The 17,481-nt window shown below is 46.1% G+C and overlaps 1 long non-coding RNA gene across 1 annotated transcript; it reads left to right on the top strand.

Annotated features, from left to right (window-relative positions):
- The first annotated feature begins 15,243 nt into the window (after nucleotides 1–15,243).
- LOC140399758 (uncharacterized) lies at nucleotides 15,244–17,076 on the top strand. The gene is made up of 2 exons (XR_011937853.1): nucleotides 15,244–15,372; nucleotides 16,773–17,076. It is a non-coding gene; the product is annotated as an uncharacterized lncRNA (long non-coding RNA).
- Nucleotides 17,077–17,481: the final 405 nt, after the last annotated feature.

Below are 17,481 nucleotides of genomic sequence, written 5' to 3'. Positions count from 1 at the left end.
GGGAATTAGGAGACACAATTACAGAATAATGGTCTGTATCTCAGCTATCTGGGTTCAACTGATTTCGGGAATCTGCAGTGTTTCCATCTCCCTCCTTGAAAACACTGAAATGGGAAGGGTCTGTTGGTGGGGAGTTTTCACGTTCGAACACTATTAATTTCACCATTAGTGAAACCCCGACTGTGATTTTTTTTCAGTCTCTGCTCCTGTTCAATAATAGTTTTCTAGGGCTGTCTGACATGGAAACCTCGCCCTCAATGGTGAATACTGTAACACATTCATCCGACAGCATATTTTTCATCTCTTTATTTTCATTGAGAACAGAACCATTTTGAAATTACAAGAGGCCACATTCCCTCCGACAACTGTGCTTTTCCTAACATAACTATACACATTTTCTGTGAATGTATTCACTTGCGAGTTCATTTTAATACTCCATTTTTACGGATTATACTATCTACTTTGTCACCCATTACAGTTGCAACCATCTCCAGACATGTCTTTTCTGGCTGCCATGTTGTAACCCCAAGTTGAATTTGAGGCTGGGTTCATTAAATGTTTTCTTCATACTCTATCAGTTTATATCAGGAACAGTATTGATACTGTAAACTGCAAAGTGTTCATCTCTAATGCATCCCCAAATGTTTAATATTCATCTTACAGTGGCATATCCACCCGTTTCTGTACACTATGCGGGGAGACCGATCTAAGGTGATAGGTCTCAGAATAAGGGGCAGGCAGTAAAGGCTGAACCGAGGGGAATATTATTTATTTCAGATGATTTTGGATCTTTTAAATGTTCTACCCCATAATGTTGTGGACATCCAGCCGCAGAGAATATAATCTTTGACAGGCTGTCTCTGTAACTGAGGCTGATGTGTCAACTTGCAAATGTATCTTGTGTATTTGAATAGTTTGCAAGTGTTTGTGCTGATCTGCTGACACAATTTCACTATTCGACAAAAGAACATAATAAGAACTAGGAGGAAGAATAGGTCACCTGACCCCTCGAACCTACTCCGCCGTTCAATAAGATCGTGGCTGATTGCTTTCTGGACTCATCTCCACTCACCCGCCCGCTCGCCATCAATCTTAATTCCTTTACTGTTCAAAGATATATCTATCTTTGTGTGAAAAAAAGATTCAACGAGGCAACAATAACTGCTTCACTGGGCAGGGAATTCCACAGATTCACAACCCTTTGGGTGAACAAGTTGCTCCTAAACTGAGTCCTAAATCTGCTAACACTGATTTTGAGGCGACGCCTTCTAGTTCTAGCTTCACCCGGCAGTGAAAACAACCTCCCTGCTTCTATACTATCCATTCCCGTCATATGTTTCTACAAGATTCCACCTCATTCTTCTGAATTCCAATGAGTATAGTCACAGTGTAGTCAGTCTCCGGTTATAAGACAAGCGTTTCAACTCCGGAATAAACCTGGTGAATCTCCTCGGCACTCCTCCAGTGTCAGCACATCCTTTCTCAAGGAAGGAGACCAAAACTGTGCACAGTACTCCTGGTGTGACCTCACCAGCACCTTGTACAGCTGCAACATAACCTCCCTGGTCTTGAAAATCCATCCCTCTGGCAATGAACGACAACATATGGTTTGCCGCCTTAATTACCGACTGAACCTGCAAACCAACATTTTGCGATTCATGCACATGAAAACCCAGGTCCCTCTGCACAGCAACATGCTGTAATTTTTTAGCATTTAACCAATCCTCTATCCATGCTAATATATTACACGCAGCACCGTGCACCCTTATCTGATGTAGCAGCCTTTTGTGCGGCACCTTGTCGAATGCCTTCTGGAAATTCAGATATCCCACATCCGCCAGTACCCCATTGTCTACCGGGACAGTAATGGTCTCATAGAATTCCAGACAATTAGTGAAGGATTAACGGCCTTTCATGAACCCATGGTGCGTTTACCAATTGGGACAAATTCGATCCAGATGTCTCGGTATTTCTTCCTCGATGATAGATTCAAGCATTTCCCCCACTACAGAAGTTAAGCTAATTGGCCTTTTGTCTACCTCCTTTTTAAAATCAGTGGCGTCACATTTGCTATTTCCCAATCTGCCAGAATAGCCCCAGAGTCCAGCGCCATTTGGTCAACTTCCAGGAAGACATTTGATATTTTCCCCGTCATCTCCTTTTAGTTCCCTGGGATGCATTCCATCGTGGCCAGGAGACTTGTGTACCTTTAGCCCCAGTAGCTTACCCAACACTGTCCCATTAGTAATAATGATCGTTTCTAGGTCCTCACCTGTCATAGCCTCCTTGCCATTAATTGTTGGCATGTTATTTGTGTCTTTTACTATGAAGACCGACACAAAATATTCGTTCACTCCATCGCCATTTCCTCAATTCACATTATTAAATCCAGTTCTCATACTCGAAAGGACCAATGTTGACCCTAGCCAGTCCTTTTCATTTTATAATTTTGTCGAGACTTTTGTGACATGTTTTATATTCTCAGCTTTTAGTCTCTTAACCTTTCTTCCTTTTCTTTATTGCTTTTTTTGTGGCTTTCTATTGACTTGCAAAGGTTTCCAAATGCTCTAGTTTCCCACTAATCTTTGCCACTTTGTTTGGATTTTTATTCAAGTTTTTCCTTCGATCCATGGCTGATTATCCCTTTTCCTCCACTGCTTCATTTTCACTGGTACATACCTTTGCGGAGCACTATGAATAAACTCTTCGAAAGTCCTCCACTGTTCGTCAATTGACCCACCATAAAGTCTTTGCTCCCAGTCTACATTAGCCAACTCCTCCCTCAGTGTCGTCTCCTTTGCTTAAGCACATGAAGCTGAAATAGGATTTTAGCTTCTTACCCTCCATCTGTATTTTAAATTCAACCATACTGTGACCGCTCCTTCCGAAAGGATGTCTACCTGTGAGATCTTCAATTATTCATCAGATCCGTCGGTGAGGCAGAATCCGAGACAGTTTAAATAACGTGAAGGAAGATCATTATTTAGGCCAAAGTTGGCAAGAAAATTTAGACGAAAATATTTATGCTAAGCTCTGAAAAAATTGGACATGAATCTGAAAACCATTGAAAATTACATCGGCAGCGACCTCGGAGAAGCAGCAATAGAACAAATGACATTTAAATGATCTCGCGATGGAACTAGGAGACAAAGTTGCAGAATGACGATCATTTTTACAAACTACCTGTTAACTGGGAGACACGGTTACACAGTAAGGATCATGTGTACAAACTGCCTGTTAACTCGGAGATACAGTTACAGAACAAACGTCACATGTGTCAGCTCCCTATGGAACAAGTTACAGAACAAGAGTAAGTAAGCTTGTTTGAGCATTTTGCGACACAGTTACGTAAAATATATTACGTGCATAACCCTCTGGGAGACTGCGAGACACGGTTACAGATTAACGGTCATGTATACAAGCTCGATGGAGAACTAAGAGTCACATTTACAGCATGAGGATCCTGCATATGAGCTCGGTGGTTGAACCCGGAGACACAGTTACAGAATAAGGGCCATGGTCATGGCGAGCACGGGTACTCGTGATCTCAGGAATCTACAATGTTCCCAACTCCTTCCTTCAAACCCCTGGAATGGGAAGGGCCTATTCCTTGGTATCTGTCACATTTCAACACTAGTAATTCCTCCATTAGTGATACACAGACTGTGTGAATTTTAATAAATCCCTGCTCCTGTTGAATAATATTGTCCTTGAGACCTCTGGCGTGCCAACCTCTTCCTGTATTGTAAATACTGAAAGCAATCCATCCTTCAGCATATCTGTCACCACCTTCTTTTAATTGAAAACAGCCCCATTATGAGTTTAAAGGGCCCACATATCTTCTAACTTTTCTCATTTGCTCATAAAATTGTAAATATTTCCTGTGATGAGGATGTTATTACTTGAGAGTTTGCTTTCAGGCACCGTTTTTCTGGATTTAATTAGCTGCTTGGTCAGCCTTTCTAGTTGTGAGCATCTTGCAGTCATGTCTCTGTCATGTCTGCCATGTTGTGACAGCCAAGTTGACTTTGTAGCTGAGAGAATTCAATCTATTCTTCACACTCTGTGTGCCTGTATAAGGAAGACTATTTGTACCATAAACCTCACACTGTCCTTCTGCTCTCATGTCTCACTCAAATACCTACTCCGCATCGCGATATATCCACCCTGATCTGGAGACACTCACCGGTCAATCTGGATAGGGGAGACACAATCTCAGGGGCCGCCACGAAAGACTGAAACGAGGTGAAAATTATTTATCTCAGTGGATTTTGAATCTATTGAATTCTCTGTTCCAATACATTGTGGATATTCAGCCGCTGAGGGTATTATCTTTGACACTGTCTCTGTAACTGAGGCTGCTGTGTCAAATTGTAATTGTAGACGTATCTTATAGATTTCAATATTTTGCAAGTGTTTCTCCTGATCTTGTGAGTGTATTTTCCTATTTGACATCGATCCCTGGAGTGAGGGAGGCTCCTAGTTAATTAAAACAATATGGAGAGAGATAATTTTTTAGAACTAATTTTGGAAGACAATTCAGCGGAAAATCTGTCATATAAGGTCTGAAATTAGTAAGACATAAATAAGAGTTATGTATATATGGTTACATATGGTTACAAAGAAATAGAACATGAATATAACCTAGCTGAGGAACGAAGCGACACGTAACAGAAGAAGGGCCATGTTGACAGGGGGATGAGATCCAGGTAGAGGAGTCCAGGAGGTAGAGTTACAGGATCCTCAGCCCATGTCCATCTCCAAAAGTTTGACATTCATTCCTCCTGTGTGGGTGGAATCGGGGACTGGAGAGAGGATGACCAAATTGACCATCGTACAGGCATCGGTCAAAGTGTGTGTAGGGGTGGGGCGGGAGGGGGGGCGGTTGGAGAAACAAATGGAGGCGTCATTGGGGAGAGTATAGTTACGGGCATTGACATTGTTTACTATGACCAAGATGGATAATCTCGCAGGGTCTGGTGCCTGCCTGGTGCACGGGTTGGGGCTTCTCGTCTGGGCTGAAGATGAACAAAGAACAAAGAAAGGTACAGGACAGGAGCAGGCCCTTAGGCTCCACAAGCCTGAGCTGACAAATGTAACCCACCCTTCCCCAGACACATCATCCCTCAAGTCGTTCTCTGTGGTGAATGCTGATGCAAAGTGCTCATTCAGTACCTCGCCGATTTCCTCTGATTCCAAGCAGATATTCCCTCCGTGGTCCTTGACTTGGCCAACCCTTTAACTGGCTCATCTCTTTCCCGTTATATTTGTCGAACAGACTTGGGCTTTTTTTAATCCTGTTTCCCGATGACGTTTTTCATGACCCTTTGAGCCCTGAGTCCTAGCGTATGTTCCTTCCTGTTTTATTTAAATTCCTCACAGGCTTTGTGTGTTCCCAGCCATCCAGCCCTTACACATGCTTCATTTTACTTTGGACCAGGCTCACAATATCCCTCATTATCCAACGTTCCCAAAACTTGTCCTTCTTATTTTTCCTCACAGGATCATCCTGGTCCTGACTTCCTTTCAACTGACATTAGAAACCGTTCCACACGCCAGATGTTGATATACTCCCAAACATCCGCCTCCCCCCGCCACCCCCCCCCCCCCCCCAACCCCCAAATCTGGACTCTTCAGTTCCTGCCGAATATTGTTATAATTAGCCTTCCACCAAATTAGCACCTTCACCCGAGGACAACTCTTATCTTTGTCTAACAGTACCTTTAAACAAAATAGATTATGGTCACTTTTCATGAAATGTTTCCCAACTGAAATTTCGAAAGCCTGGCCATGGTCATTCCGCTGTGCCAGACCCAGTGCGGACCCTTTCCTAGTTGGACTATCTATATATTGTTTCAAGAAGCCCACGTGGATGCTCCTTACAAGTTCTACCAGATCCAAGCCCCTGGAAATAAATGCGTCCCAGTCAATATATGGACAGTGAATATTACCCCCCACAACAATCCTGTTGCTTTTAAACCTTTACAACATCTGCCTGCATATCTGATCCTCTATCTCCCGCTGGCTGAGTCCGATAGTAAAACCCCAAATGTTTGGCTGTACCCTCCCTGTTTCTGATCTCTACCCACATTGCCTCGCTGCATGATCCCTCTCAGGTCTCCTCTCGCGGTACAGCTGTGCACTCGGAGTAGGAGAGTAATGATCCAGTTCTAGTGGTCTACGTTGGTACCCAAGGCACAGCTAGAGCTAGGACAGAGGTTCTGCTACGTGAGTGTGAGAGCTAGGAGTTGAATTTTTAAAAAAGAGAACTGAAAAGATAATAATCTCTGGATTGATTATCCATAGATTATCCATAGAATTTACAGTGCAGAAGGAGGCCATTCGGCCCATCGAGTCTGCACCGGCTCTTGGAAAGAGCACCCTACCCAAGGTCAACACCTCCACCCTATCCCCATAACCCAGTAACCCCACCCAACACTAAGGGCAATTTTGGACACTTAAGGGCAATTTTTCATGGCCAATCCACCTAACCTGCACATCTTTGGACTGTGGGAGGAAACCGGAGCACCCGGAGGAAACCCACGCACACACGGGGAGGATGTGCAGACTCCGCACAGACAGTGACCCAAGCCGGAATCGAACCTGGGACCCTGGCGCTGTGAAGCAATTGTGCTATCCACAATGCTACCGTGCTGCTGATATCTGAACCACGAGCTAATTGTGACATGGGCCAGGGTTTAGAGAACACCAAAGTATATCATGGAGTTCACCTGACCCACAACTTTTAATAGATTTTGTTTCTGGGGCGCACAAGGGCCCAATTTACAGGTGTGATGCAACAGAGATCTAAAGTATTTTTAAAACAAAACAATGTTTATTCTATGAATTCAGTTAAAATTTTATAAACTCACCAGTAAACGTCTTTCCAACTACCAACACTGATAACCCCCCAAAAAGATACTGTACTCTATAGGTAACCCTTAGTAACTTTCCTAACAACACCCATCAGCCAAAACACTTTTTAACAAAGACAGAAGGTTTGAGTTCTGTACAGAGAACAGCTATCACTTTTAAATTATCAAGTGATGTGAATATCTTGCTTAACATAGAGAGAGAGAGAGACCAATATACACCTGCTTGGTTTGAACGCAGCTCTCCAACTGAAAGTGAACTAAAGCACAGAGCCCAAAACACCTTCCAGCTCATAACGCAGGAAGTAAAACGCAGAATTCCATTCCAGCTCCACCCACAAATGACATCGCTGCAGCCATTTGATAAAACACACTTTTATAAAAGGGACTGTCACATGACAATTGGTACTGGTAAATAAGATAAAGGAGGGAAATATAGTTTTTGGGAGAAATCGGTTCAAATCCATGTAACATTAGCACGTCCATCTGAATCATGCTTGCACCAGAGTCTTGGCGAATAGCAGACCTCGGGCTGTAGGCAGGGCTTTTAACTAAATAATGGCGCGGGGTGGGTTGGTGGGTGGTGGTGCTTCAGTTGTATGAAGAATGAGTGGGGCGTGGTGGCGGTCCATTCTGGAATGAGGGGGTTGCACCTAAATGCCCGCATTATACGAAACAAGGTGAATAAGGTGGTCGCGCACATTGACATTTGGCCGGTACGATGTTGGGGGCATCACAGACACGTGGCAGCAAGGGGATCAGGGTGGGATTTGAGTATCCAATGATATATGTCCTCCCGAAAGGACAAGAAGATGGGACGAGGGAACGTGGTTGTATTGTTCGTATGGAAATAAATCCAATTGATGGTCTGAAGCGATATTGGGTCGGAAGGCATAGAATCTGCGTGGGTAGAGTTGAGGAGTAGAAAGGGGAAAAAGCCTGATGGGAGTTAGATACAGACGCCCTATCAGTAGTCGGGATGTGCGACAGAGATAAAAAAGGAGTATAAGAAAGGCATCATGAAATACACGAAGATGGTGTTCCACTGTGAAGGCGATGGCTGACTGGTAATGTCGCTGGACTCATAATCCAGAGACACGGGATAATAATCTGGGGACCTGGATTCAAATCCCACTCGGAGGAAACTCTGAGCGTGGCAAGGATGCAGCATGTGTTCCGGGTGAGGCACTTAAATGTCCATCACCAAGAGCGACTCGGAATACCGCCAAAAACCGAGCTGGCTGTGTCCTAAAGGACATAGCGGCCAGACTGGGGACTGCAGCAGATGGTGAGGGAACCAGCAAGAGGGAAAAGCATAGTTGACCTCTTCCTCACCAATCTGACTGCTGCAGGTGCGCCTGTCGATCACAATGTAGGTACAAGTGACAGTTCTTATGTAGACAGGGTCCCGTTTTCAATTTGAGGATACCCTCCCTCGTGTTGTGTGGCACTAACAACAAGCTGAAAAAACAAAATAAAGTACAGTACAGGAACAGGCCCTTCGGCCCTCCAAGCCCGTGCAGACCATGCTGCCCGACTAAACTACAATCTTCTACACTGACTGGGTCCGTATCCCTCTATTCCCATCTTATTTATGTATTTTTCAAGATGCCCCTTAAATGTCACTATCGTCCCTGCTTCCACCACCTCCTCCGGTAGCGAGTTCCAGGCACCCACTACCCTCTGTGTAAAAAACTTGCCTCGTACATCTACTCTAAACCGTGCCCCTCTCACCTCAAACCTATGCCCCCTAGTAAGTGACCCCTCTACCCTGGGGAAAAGCTTCTGACTATCCACTCTGTCTATGCACCATATAATTTTGTACCCCACTATCAGGTCGTCCCTTAGCCTCCGTCGTTCCAGTGAAAACAAACCGAGTTTATTCAACCGCTCCTCATATCTAATGCCCTCCATACCAGGCAACATTCTGGTAAATCTCTACTGCACCCTCTCTGAAGCCTCCACATCCTTCTGGTAGAGTGGCGACCAGAATTGAACACTATACTCCAAGTGTGGCCTAACTAAGGTTCCATACAGCTGCAACATGACTTGCCACTTCTTATACTCAATGCCCGGGCAAATGAAGGCAAGCATGCCATATGACCTCCTGACTACCTTCTCCACCTGTGTTGCCCCTTTCAGTGACCTGTGGACCTGTACACCTAGATCTCTCTGACTTTCAATACTCTTGAGGGTTCTACCATTCACTGTATGTTCCCTAAATGCATTAGACCTTCCAAAATGCATTACCTCACATTTGTGCGGTTTAAACTCCATCTGCCATCTATCTGCCCAAGTCTCCAAACTATGTAAATCCTGCAGTATACTCTGACAGTCCTCATCGCTCTCCGCAATTCCACCAACCTTTGTGTCGTCTGCAAACTTACTAATCAGACCAGTTACATTTTCCTCCAAATCATTTATATATACTACAAACAGAAAAGGTCCCAGCACTGATCCCTGCGGAACAACACGAGTCACAGCCCTCCAATTAGAAAAGCATCCTTCCACTGCTACTCTCTGCCTTCCATGACCTAGCCAGTTCAGTATCCACCATGTCAGCTCATCACTGATCCCGTGTGACGTCACCTTTTGTATAGGTCTACCATGAGGGACCTTGTCAAAGGCCTTACTGATCTCCATATAGACCAAATCCACTTCCCAACCTGCATCAATCATCTTTGTGACCTCTTCGAAAAACTCTATCAAGTTAGTGAGACACGACCTCCCTTTCACAAAACCATGCTGCCTCTCACTAATACGTCCAATTGCTTCCAAATGGGAGTAGATCGTGTCTCGAATAATTCTCTCCCTACCACTGACGTAGGGCTCACCGGCCTGTAGTTCCCTGGATTATCCTTGCTACGCTTCTTAAACAGAGGAACACCATTGGCTATTCTCCAGTCTTCCTGGACATCACCTGAAGACAGTGAGGATCCAAAGATTTCTGTCAAGGCCTCAGCAATTTCCTCTCTAGCCTCCTTCAGTATCCTCGGGTAGATCCCATCAGGCCCTGGGGACTTATCTACCTTAATATGTTTCAAGACGCCCAACATCTCGTCTTTTTGGATTTCAATGTGACCCAGGCTATCTACAAACCCTTCTCCAGACTCAACATCCACTAATTCGTTGTCTTTGGTGAATACTGATGCAAAATATTCATTTAGTACCTCGCCCATTTCCTCTGGCTCCACACATAGATTCCCTTGCCTATCCTTCAGTGGACCAACCCTTTCGCTGGCTACCCTCTTGCTTTTTGTCTACGTGTAAAAAGCCTTGGGATTTTCCTTAACCCTATTTGCCAATGACTTTTCGTGACCCCCTTCTAGCCCTCCTGACTCTTTCTACTTTCCTTATATTACACACAGGCTCCGTCTGTTCCCAGCCTTTTAGACCTGACAAATGCCTCCTTTTTCTTTTTGACGACACCTACAATTTCTTTCGTTATCCAAGGTTCCCGAAAATTGTCGTATTTATCCTTCTTCCTTACAGGAACATGCTGGTCCTGAATTCCTTTCAACTGACACTTGAAAGTCTCTCACATGTTAGATGTTGATTTCCCCTCAAACTTCCGCCCCCAATCTAGGTTCTTCAGTTCCCGCCTATTATTGTTATAATTAGCCTTCCCCCAATTTAGCACATTCACCCTAGGACCAGTCTTATCCTTGTTCACCAGCACTTTAAAACTTACTGAATTGCGGTCACTGTTCCCGAAATGCTCCCCTACTGAAACTTCAACCACCTGGCCGGGCTCATTCCCCAGTACCAGGTCCAGTACAGCCACTTCCCTAGTTGGACTGTCTACATATTGTTTTAAGAAGCCCTCCTGGATGCTCCTGACAAACTCTGCCCCGTCTAAGCCCCTGGCACTAAGTGAATCCCAGTCAATATTGGGGAAGTTGAAGTCTCCCATCAACACAACCCTCTTGTGCTTACTCTTTTCCAAAATCTGCCTACTTATCTGCTCCTCTATCTCCTACTGGCTGTTGGGGGGCCTGTAGTAAACCCCCAACTTTGTGACTGCACCCTTCTTGTCCCTGATCTCTACCCATACAGCTTCACTGCCTCTGGGGTGTCCTCCCGTTGTACAGCTGAGATATTCTCCCGAACCAGTAGCGCAACTCCGCCACCCCTTTTACATCCCCCTCTATCCCGCCTGAAACGTCTAAATCCTGGAACGCTTATCTGCCAATCCTGCCGTTCCCTCAACAAGGTCTCTGTAATGGCAACAACATCATAGTTCCAAGTAGTAATCCAAGCTCTAAGTTCACCTGCCTTACCCGTAATACTACTTGCATTAAAACATGTGCACTTCAGGCCACCAGACCCGTTGTTTTCAGCAACATCTCCCTGTCTGCTCTGCCTCAGAGTCATACCTTCCCTATTCTCTAGTTCTCCCTCAATGCTTTCACCATCTGACCTATTGCTCCCGTGCCCACCCCCCTGCCATACTAGTTTAAACCGTCCCGTGTGACACTAGTAAATCTCGCTGCCATGATATTTATGCCTTTCCAGTTTAGATGCAACCCGTCCTTCTTACATCGGTCGCACCTGCCCCGGAATAGCTCCCAGTGGTCCAGATAACGGAAACCGTCCCTCCTACACCAGCTGTTTAGCCACGTATTTAGCTGCTCTATCTTCCGATTTCTAGCCTCACTGGCACGTGGCACAGGGAGTAATCCCGAGATTACAACCCTCGACGTTCTGTCTTTTAACTTTCTGCCTAGTTCCTTGAACTCCTGCTGCAGGACCTCATGCCCCTTCGGGCCTATGTCGGTAGTACCAATATGTACAACGACCTCTGCCTGTTTAGCCTCCCCCTTCAGGATGCCCACTACCCGTTCTGAGACATCCTGGACCCAGGCACCAGAGAGGCAACATACCATCCTGAAGTCTCTTTCACGTCCACAGAAGCGCCTCTCTGTATCCCTGACTATAGAGTACCCTATAACTATTGCTCTTCTGCGCTTTGACCCTCCCTTCTGAAAATCAGAGCCAGCCGTGGTGCCACTGCTCTGGCTGCTGCTGTTTTCCCCCGATAGGCTATCCCGCTGACAGTATCCAAAGGGGTATACATGTTCGGGAGGGGAACAACCACAGGGAATTCCTGCACTGACTGCCTGCCCTTTCTGCTGGTCACCCATTTCTCTGCCTGCACCTTGGGTATGACCACATTTATATAACTGCAATCTCTGACGCTTTCCGCCACCTTCATGCTCCTAAGTGCATCCAGCTGCTGCTCCAACCGAACCGTGCGGTCTGTGAGGAGCTCCAGTTGGGTGCACTTCCTGCAGATGAAGCCATTCGGGACGCTGGAAGCCACCCGGACCTGCCACATCTCACAGTCGGAGCACTGCACCCCTCTAATTGACATTGCGTCAATTAATAAGTAAATTAAATGTAAATGTTGAAAAAGAAGTTACTGTTAACTCTACGTTTCCTAGCACTGGATTTCTACTATAAATGTGAAAGCTAAACACAGTACTATCCGATCTCTGGCTTAGATACCCCTCTAAATTTTAATTAAGCAATTATGTTTAATTAGTTTATCAATGCTTAATTTTTTTAATTTAGTGTAGATTCCCAACCAGCCAATCAGGTCACAGTTTTTCTGTGATGTCACCTCAGTCCCGTCCCCCTCCCCCCCCCCCCGTCCCCCCGCCGCAGACAGACAATTTGAAAAGTAATAAAAGTAAAAATGAGTAAAAATCACTTACTTACCTTCCGAGAGTCTCGGATACGCTCTGGTTCTCTCCCTGCTGATTAAAAGTTACCGGCCAGAAGAAAGAGAACAAAACAGTAGGGGAAAAACACCTTCTCCCACTCTGCACCGAATTACCTCACTGCACCAAATTACCAAGTTCCAGATTCCCACCATGGATGTGTCTCACTCAGGCTGTGTCTCTTTGACCTGCACAAAGCTTAGACTTCGAAAAGATGTAGCAACTGAAGACTGGGGATCCACGAGGAGCTGTGGGCCGTCAGCAGCAGCAGAATTGTATTCAACTACAATCTGCAACGTCAGGGCCTGGATATCCCCCACTCTACTATTACCACCAAGACAGAGGTTCAACCCTAGTTCAATGAAGAGTGCAGGAGAGCATGAAAGGAGCAACACCAGGCATACCGAAAAATGAGGTGTCAACCTGGTGAAGCTACAACACAGGACTATGTGTGTGCCAAACAGCATACGCAGCAAATAATAGACAAAACAATGTGATTCCACAATAAGCGCATGAACTCTAATCTCTGTAGTACTGCTACATCCAGCCGTGAATGGCGTTGGACAATTAAATAACTCACAGGGGGAGAGGACTTCACAAATATCTCCATAATAGAGGCGCCCAGCACGTATGTGAAAAAGATCCGGCTGAGGCATTCGCAATAATCTTCAGCCAGATGTGCCGTGTGGATTACATATACTGGTCTCCTCCGCAGGTCCCAAGCATCACAGATGTCAGTCGTCAGCCAATACGATTCGCTCCAGGTGATATGAAGTAACGGCTGAAGACACTGGATTCTGCAAAGGCTATAGGTCCTGACAATATTCCGGCAAGAGTACTGAAGACTTGTGCTCCAGAATTTGCCGCACCCTTAGCCAAACTGTTCCAGAACAACTCCAACAATGGCATCGACACGGCAATGTGGAAAATTGCCCAGGTGTGTCCTGAACACAAGACACCGAACCCATCCAATGCAACCAGTTGCCACCTATCAGTCTACTCTCCATCATCAGCAAAGTGATGTAAGGAGTCATCAACAGTGTTATCAAGCGGCACTTACTCAGCAATAACAGTTTCGCGGATGCTCAGTTTCAGTGCTGCAAGTGTCACTCCACCCATCACCTCATTACAGCCTCGGTTCAAACAGTGACAAAAGAGTTGACTGCCAGAGGTGAGGTGGGAGTGACGGCCTTTGATATCAAGGCAGTATTTGACCGAGTATGGCATCAAGGAGCCCTAGCTAAACTGGAGTCAATGGGAATCAGGGGGAAAACTCTCCGCTGGTTGGAGTCATACCTGGCAGAAAGTACGATGGTTGGACATCGCTGCAGGAGTTCCTCAGGATAGTGCCATGGCCCAAACATCTACAGCTGTATTGTGCGGGTGGGTTTAAACTAATCTGGCAGGGGTGGGAATCAGGACAGTACGCCAGCAAGTGTAGAGACTGGGGATCAGCATGGACCAGGATAACCTGGATAACAGGAAGGGGAGGCTGAGGGAGGTCGAACTCAGTGGTCCTGGAGGTCTGGAGTGTATCTGCTTCAATGAACGGAGTATAACAAGTAAGACAAATACCATACAAGCAAACATCCCATTCAGGATAATGGTGCCCCTCTAGTTCAGGTGTAACCCGCCCTTGTACAGGCCTCGCCTTCCGTGGAAGACATCCCAGTGATCCAAAGAAACTGAAGCCCTCTCTCCTGCATCAGTTCTTTAGCCACGTGTCCAACTGCAGTATATCCCTGTTGCTAGCCTTGCGAGTGCATGACACGTGAAATATTACTGAGATTATGATCCTAGACGTCCTGCTTTTTAATATTGCACCTAGCTCACCAAATTGCCGTTGCAAGACCTCTCTACTGCTTCTCCTATGTCATTGGTGCCAATGTGGGCAATGATCTCTGTATGATTTCCTCCCGTTTGAAGATGCTCTGTAGCCGCTCAGAGACATCCAGGACCTTAGCATCAGGGAGGCAAACTACCAACCTGGAGTCCTTTCGCGGCCACAGAAGCGGCTTTAAGACGGGCAGCAAGGTCGCTGCAGTCTTGAAGGGCCGAAGGGCCTGCTCTTGTGCTGTAATTTGCTTTGCTCTTCTTTTCCTTCATTGTGACGTGATGCATTTTAACAAAAGTGCGAGGCAGGGACGACACGGAAATAATGTCTCCGGTCTGAAGAGTGCAGGGATACAGTGTCCGGACCTACACGTGGATAGGGATCTGAAGATGGCCTTACACAACGAGACAGGGTCAAAGATGCCGATGTGCTATTAGCCTTTACAAAAAAGGACGTTCGCCCAAATTTAGGGGTTTTGATGAACATTTTTACAGACACTGTGTCTGTATATATACATTCTAAGAACAGCTGCATTTGGGAGGCTGTCAGCAAGAGGAACACATCATGTGGAACACCAGCGAGGTACACTGCTTCAGCCCTTTTAGATTTTTCAGCGAAACAGCTGCGTGGATCTGGCTTTGCGAAATGTGGCATTCATGTAAATAAGGCAGCAAGAAGAAAAACATCGTTTCCAATGAAAACACAGTTTCCAATGAAAACACAGTTTCCAATGATATCACCAGGAAGCAGTCACGCCCCCTCGTGTGATTATAAAAGCAGCAACACATCCGCGATTAGATCGAGAAGAGATCTACACCAGCATTCTGACCGTAACTCTGACAGACCCCAGCGAAGATGCAGAAAGCGCTGTTCCTGGTGCTTGTACTTCTCGTGCTGACTCAGAGCAATCCTACTGGAGCGAGAACAGATATTATGGAAAGACGTAAGAATCTCTGAACGTTCTCCAACATTAAAGCCGCTGGGGTTCATGCAGATTAATTTTAAATCGATTGTATTTTCTTTGAGTGTAATGGTTTCATAGGTTAAGAGATGGGTATTTCGAGATTCTAAAACAAACTGAAGAATTCAGTACAAACCATCTCCATTGGTAAATCTCTGATATTTCAGTCACTATCTGAGTGCTTACAGGGCTTGTTGGTTTTGTGAGCTGATCCACACGGATCAACAATGAAACAACAAGTTGCTGGGCGGGGCACGTGGCTGGGTCTGATTGGGATCATTGATCCGGATAGCAAACTGTGTCATTGTCCTCATTGCAGAATTCAGTTACTGCTCCCGGTCACTGACACTGCTACAGGTCGTGAGAGTGTGGACTGTGTGTGAGGACAGGATCAGCATCTCCATCAGGCCATTTCTCCCCATTTAATTTTCACTGCACCTCGGTACAGGAGGTAGAGGGAGGTAGTGAGTTTGTACAGACCAGGAGGAGGAGGGAGGGAGTGTGTTTATGCAGACCAGGAGGTAGAGTGACGGAGTGACTTTGTGCAGACCAGGAGGTGGAGGGTGTGAATTTGTAGAGACCAGGAGGTGGAGGGAGTGAGTTTGTACAGACCAGGAGATGGAGGCAGGGAGTTTGTGCAGACCAGGGGGTGGAGGGAGGGAGTGAGTTTGGACAGACCAGGAGATGGAGGCAGGGAGTTTGTACAGACCAGGAGGTGGAGAGACGGAGTGAGTTTGTACAGACCAGGAGGTGGAGAGACGGAGTGAGTTTGTATAGACCAGGAGGTGGAGAGACGGAGTGAGTTTGTACAGACCAGGAGGTGGAGGGAGGGAGTTTGTACAGACCAGGAGGTGGAGGGAGGGAGTGAGTTTGTGCAGATCAGCAGGTGGAGGGTTTGAGTTTGTACAGACCAGGAGGTGGAGGGAGAGAGTTTTTACGGACCAGGAGGTGGAGGGAGGGAGTTTGTACAGACCAGGAGGTGGAGGGAGGGAGGGAGTTTGTGCAGATCAGGAGGTGGAGGGAGTGAGTTTGTACAGACCAGGAGATGGAGAGACGGAGTGAGTTTGTACAGACCAGGAGATGGAGGGAGGGAGTTTGTACGGACCAGGAGGTGGAGGGAGGGAGTTTGTGCAGATCAGGAGATGGAGTGAGTGAGTTTGTACAGACCAGGAGACGGAGAGACGGAGTGGGCTTTTTCAAGTTCTGGAGTGGGAGGTTGTAATCTGTGGAATATTATTATATACAACAAACCTAATGTTGCTGCTTTGTGCCGAGTGTGTCCCTGTCAGGCTGACAGATTCTGCTTTCTGTTTTCTCATTGTTCTCTATCAGGCTGAACAACCCGTATTTAATTCCTTCATCATGTTTTCTTTTACTTTTAGTGCGTTCTCAACGAAGCCTTCCGCCGAATGCCGTGGCCAGAATCAGTGATGTGCCAGTGACTGAGAAGATGGCACGTGAATTTCTCCCTTCCCGAAACGATGATGGGTCAAAATCGGATTGAAGGTAAAGATGAATGATCCAGTGAGGGGCGACCATCAACCCGGGATCTCCATGTTCTCACTTAATGGAAGCTTCTTTCCTGGAAAACAGGCTAATTGATTACTTCACTCCTCTAACACCTGACCTTGTATTCCTGCTGTCTGGATAATGGCCTGTAATCAGAAATAAAACTTATTGCATTGATCACTGCTGCATGTCTTGTTTCCCCTCAGGATCAGGCTGTCTGTAGCGAAGGTGTCCGGTTTGAATTTAGGCTGGGCACAGATGTGTACATTCCAGATAAAGGGGAGGGGAGGTCGGTGCAAATGGTCTGAGATAAGATAGGGGGCCACAATATCAGCTCTCTGCCCATTTACATGTGAGGGTGTCTCACAAATACTGGGCTATGGAGAACGAGCTGGGGGTCTGGAAGTGATCGAAGGTAATCGTGGAAATGGTTCTGGAGCTCGGCAATTGATTCAGAAAATAGGGGAGGGATTTAGTGGGTGAGTAACAGGATGGTAAAGTGATTCAGAGGCTGAACCCGTAATTTGGGGGATGGTGTAGGAGATCAGAGTGTGGAGGAAATGTTGAGTGGGCTGAGGTTTG

The sequence above is a fragment of the Scyliorhinus torazame genome, chromosome 23, assembly GCF_047496885.1.
Source record: "Scyliorhinus torazame isolate Kashiwa2021f chromosome 23, sScyTor2.1, whole genome shotgun sequence".
NCBI lineage: Eukaryota > Metazoa > Chordata > Chondrichthyes > Carcharhiniformes > Scyliorhinidae > Scyliorhinus > Scyliorhinus torazame.
This window is presented reverse-complemented; position numbering and strand designations above follow the sequence as displayed.